This window comes from Pteropus vampyrus, unplaced genomic scaffold (genome assembly GCF_000151845.1).
Source record: "Pteropus vampyrus isolate Shadow unplaced genomic scaffold, Pvam_2.0 Scaffold84, whole genome shotgun sequence".
Taxonomy (NCBI): Eukaryota; Metazoa; Chordata; class Mammalia; order Chiroptera; family Pteropodidae; genus Pteropus; species Pteropus vampyrus.
Genome location: NW_011888865.1, coordinates 3,723,167 through 3,728,606, shown reverse-complemented (window position 1 = coordinate 3,728,606; position 5,440 = coordinate 3,723,167). Strand labels below are relative to the sequence as shown.

The following is a 5,440-nucleotide window of genomic DNA, read 5'->3' as shown; positions in this document are numbered from 1 at the left end:
TCAATGAGATTCCCAGAAGAAAGCCCTTGCATTAGAAACTGTGAAGGTTCCCAAACTCTTATGACACTAGAATTGGAACCTAAGATGTATTAAAAAAATATTTAAACTAAACTAAAGAGAGACCTGACAAGCTTGCCAAATCAGTCACTTGAGGTATATGGGTGCACTATAAAAAAAAGACATTGGATTTAGACCTAGAAGATATCTATTAAAAAACTGAACCAGAGCCACTACTAGGCTTCTTTGAATCTCAGTTTTCTCATGTATGAGATGGAGTTGATTGTTAAAAATAATACCTAATTCACAGGACTTTAATGAGCCTTCAGTGTAAAGATTTATGGGAAAACACTTGAAGATGAGATGGAAAACTGCTTCCAACAAAGATGAAGTAATAGAGACTGGATTTACTTCTTGCTTGAAATAACAACAACGGAACAAGAAAAAAATATATAAAACACAGTTTTCACAACATTGGACATCAAACAATGAATGTCAGCTATTCTTAAGAGACAAATAAATGAGGTGAGCCCACTGAGTTAAGAAGAGGATTTTGTGAGTTCAGAGAGACCAAAAAGCTACAGTATGCAGCGTACAGGAATAAAGAGGAAAGAGCCGCATGAAAAGAACTCCAGAGATCTGCAGAGGCTCCCTCTAGAATATTCAGCTGAGTATTGATCTCTACATGCATTCAGAGGGTTGGTAAAGAACCACCCTGAAGAATTAGAGAGAACAGTGCTTCAGGCACCCATATGGAACATGTAACATTGTCTGTCTCCAGCAGTCAAACTGGAAAAACTTACAGTTCAGAGAGTTAAAACAATACTTAAGGGAAATTTTATAGCTTTAACTGACTATATTAGAAAGAAAATCTCAAATCAGTAACTAAAGAGCCACCTTAAGAAATCTGGAAAATAAGAGGAAATTAAACTTAAAGTAAGTAGAAGAAACAAAGCAATATCACAATGAAAACTCAGTGAAATATAAAACAGAAACAGTAGAGAAAATCAAAACTAAAGCCTGTTTCTTTGAAACAAATCAATAAAATTGAGTGGGGAAAAAAAACAGGTGGAACAGGAAAAGAGAAAAAAATCACAAATTACCAGTATCAGAAATGAGAGAGGTAGCATCACTATAGAGTCTACAGGTATGAAAAGGAAAATAAGAAAATGTTTTTAAAAACAACTCTATCAAATAAATCTGTCTACTTAGATAAAATGAAACAATTCTTTGAAATACACAAACTACTAAAGTTCACTAAATAGACAACTTGAATAGTCCTTTATCTGTTAAAGAAATTAAATTTGTAGTTAAAATTTTTTCCACAAAGAAAGCTCAGGCCAGATGGTTTCACTGGTGAATTGCTACCAAATATTTAAGAGATTCTACATAAAGTCTACCGGAAAATTAAAGCGGCAGGAATACTTTCCAATGCAATCGACAAGACTAGCATTACCCTGATACTAAAACCAGACCAAGGTATCACAAGAAAAGAAACCTATAGACCAATGTACCTCATAGACATAGTGTAAATATTCTAAACAAAACTTGAACAATTCATATCCAACAATATGTAAAAAGTATACTATATCATGACCAAGTAGGACTTATCCCAAAATGTAAGGTTGATTTAATAGTCAAAATTGGTCAATGTAATTTATTGTATTAAAAACCACAGAATTATTAAATATGTCAAAATTTAATATTAATTTCTGATACATTCTCAGCAAACTAGCAATAGACTAAATTTCTTCAACCTAATAAGATTTCTCCCTAGTATCAGGAAAGGATGTTGACTCTTACCACTAGAGGTTTCAGTCATTGAAATGTACATCAACTAAAGAAATAAAGCTACCCAGATTTGAAACAATAAAGTAAAATTGTATTTATTAACAAATTATATGATTGCCTATTTAGAAAATCTAATTGTGTCTGCAAAAAGTTCTAGTGAGTTTATGAAGTTTGCAGTATATGAGATTAATATACAGAAATCTATTGTATGTCTAAATAATAGCAGTAAACAATTAGAAAGTAAAATAAAACTAGTACCATTTAAAATAATATTAAAAATATGAAATAGTGGTAAATCTGGCAATACAGGTGCAAATCTTTATACTGAAAACATTACTCAGAAAATTGAAGATTTAAATAAATGGAGAGATACACTGTGTGCACATTATCAGAATACTCAATAATGTTAAGATGTCAATTCTCCCAAAATTGATCTATAGATTCAAAAAATTCCAAAATATTCATAGTCTTCTAAAAATAGAAATTGATTTAAAATTTTTATGGAAATGCAAATACCTTAGAATACTCAAAATAACTGAAAAACAAGAATAAACTTGGCAGATTAACACTACTTGATTTTTAAGACTCAGGAGAAAAAGAGAGTAATAAAAACAGCATGGTATCAGCATAAAGATAGACAAATAGATCCATAAAACAGAACAGGTAATTCAGAAAGACCCACATGTATTTGGAAAAATAGTTTTGACAAACATGTTCAAGCAATTCAGTGGAGAAAACATAGGTTTCTTAACAAATGTCACTGGAAAATTTGGATAGCCATAGGTCTAATGGAATATTACTCATCAATAGAAAGCAATGAACTATTGACATACCTAACAACGTAGCAAATCTCTAGAAAATACAAAATAATCTATGGTGACAGAAAGCATCATACTCTTACAACCTTGTGTAATGCTGGGGTGGAATCCAGGGGAAACATATGATCTGGTACTTGACTTCAAGGTATCAACAAAAGAATAAAATAAATGTTATGAAAACTAGGTAAGTTATTTGTCTCTCTAGCAAATATTTACTGAATGCCTATAAGGTGCCACTTATTTTATTTATATATATATAAATATGTATATATATGTATATGTATGTATGTATATGTGTGTGTGTGTCGACATATAGATACATATAGATACAGATATTTTTAGTGCTGGAGTCATAGCATTAAACAAAACACACAAAAATACCTGCCTTCATGGAGTTTATATTTTTGTTAGGGCAGACGGGTTAAAACAAAATAGACAAGTAAGTCTACAGCCATGCCACCCTGAACAAGCCCTATCCTGTCTGATCTTGGGAGCTAAGCAAGGTCGGGCCTGGTTAGTACTTGGATGGGAGACCACCTAGGAAGACCAGGTGCTGTAGGCATAAAAAATTTAAAAAAATTAAAAATTAAAGGTATTGTAAGCCAACAAGGTCCTTGAAATCTGTGAGGTCAACCAAGGGTTGCCTTGCCTAAAAAAAAAAAAAAATAGACAAGTAAATTATGTATTCTATTATGTGGTGATGACTGCTAAAAAATTAGGGCAGGAAGCATGATTTAGAATGTTAGGGAGGATGTAATTTAGATAGGATGGTCAGGAATGACCTTACCGAGAAAATGACTTTATGTAAACCCTAGGAGGAGGTGAGGGAGTAACCCAGGTGGACATAGAGGAAGATGATGTAAGGAGTAGGAAATTACAGGTACAAAGTCCAGAGAGGGGTGTTAGTTGTCATACTTGAAGAAACAGATGGAAAGCTAGTATGGCTGTAGCAGAGGAAGTTGGGGGAAAGTACTAGGAGATGATGGCAAAGAGGTAAGAGGGTGAGATCTTGTAGAATCTTGTTAGTATTGTATTGACCTTGGCTTTTACTAATGTGAAACATAAAATCATTAGTTGATTTGGACAAAGGAAGGACTTGAACTGGCTTTTCTTAAAGACCACTTGACTGTCATGTTAAGAATAAATGGTAAATGTAGGCAAAAAAAGAAATCGGGGAGATAATTAGAAGGCTATTGCAGTAATAAGATGAGAGATAATGGCTTGGATCCTGGCAGTAGCAGTAGAAGCAGTGAGTATTTTTAATTACCTTCATTTATTGAGTGCTTCTATATGCCAGGCATTGTAGCAGAGAAATTCAAGTAAAGTTGTATCATTATTCCCCAATTCTATTGGGTAGTAGTAGTATAACTATTTTGTTCAATAGGAAACTAAAGCTTGGAGAGGTTCAATAGTTTTCCCAGGACGAGTTGCCCTGCAAGTACTTGAATTCAATCTGACCCCACAGTCCATGCTCTTTTCACTCTTCCACGTGGTCTCTTGGGTTTAAAGCTTTGCTGGAAGGTATGACTCAACTAGAAAGAGTCATGGAAGTCTATGGATAGGAGAAACCAGTGCAGGTCAGGGTACCCAAGGGTATTTGGAAGGGACAGCTTTGGATATGTTGTGGATAAGTGGAGAGGAGGGGCCAAACAGAGAGAATAGCCTGAGCAAGTGAGAAAGTAAGGCTGGAGTAGAAAAGTCCATTATGAAGAGGGCTTCTGTTTGTATACGGACAATAATGGCAGCATTCTAATTCACAAGTCATGTGATAGAGCTTGGTTCCCTGAGTCACCTGGAAGACTCAAGACAGTTCCACAATCTACATCAGACTGTGATGTGAGCAAGAAATAACCTTTCATTGTATGAAGGTACTAGAAACTTGAGAGTTGTCATGAAAGGTATGGTAATTACCTTGACTTGCTACTACGGCTGATGAGCAGCAGCTCCCAGAACTTTGTTGCGATGTGTAAATGCTACTCTCCTCCAAAGTGAATACAAGAATTAGAGGATCCATCTGTTACCATGGTGATTCTCACTGACCTACTCAATTCAATTTTTGGAATACATTCAGAATATTTGAGCAGTTGCTTTCAAAATATTTCACTGATTATTTCAAGGCTTAGCTTCATGACAATCGGAGTAGATACTAAATATGACCTAAGTGGCACATAATTTCTTTTCAAAAAATAAAATATTGATAGAAATTCAGGGCATTTATAAAATTTCTATTGTATCTTCTTTATCAAAATATCATTTTGTTTGAATATCCATTAAGGAGATTCTGAGCTTGTTTAAGGATTGTAACAGAGGATGCAGAGATTAGCTAGTGGCTGATCCCTTCCTTCAATTTATCCAGAGATACCTTTATTATGAGGTTACACATGTTAATTAGAAAACAAGTAAAATGGGCCTGAAGAGCTCTAGGCAGTACAGAAGGTAGAGAATGCTTGTGTCTGGGGAGATTAGGGCTTAAAGATAGTTAGCATTTGAATTGAGTTCTGAAGTTTGGTTGGGCTGTGAGAGAGAGTTTGAGGCAGAATCTTCCAAGCTTAGAAGACTAGAGAAAATGAAGAATGGAGTTGAGAAAATAAAAGGCCTCTTCAGGTGATGGAGAATAAACGTGTTCAACCAGAGTGAAAGTGTCATATGTAGTAACAGGGAAGGCTGGAAATGAAAATGAGGAACGATTTCCTAAGGATCACGCATGCTGGGCCATGATTTGAATGATTTTCTTCTACATATTAATTGCTGAAGATTTTTGAGCAAGAAACCGATTTAATCAAAATCACACTTTAAAAGGTTGAACCGACAGTATTATTCAGAGTTTATTGGAT

At 34.4% G+C, this 5,440-nt stretch overlaps 1 protein-coding gene and 1 pseudogene across 1 annotated transcript in view; both read left to right on the top strand.

Moving 5' to 3' along the window:
• Positions 1-5,440, top strand: part of GRM5 (glutamate metabotropic receptor 5) — a 418,657-nt gene that overhangs the window by 311,306 nt on the left and 101,911 nt on the right. The gene's annotated exons all lie outside the window — the stretch shown is intronic.
• On the top strand, positions 3,050-3,168 carry LOC111741978 (annotated as a pseudogene).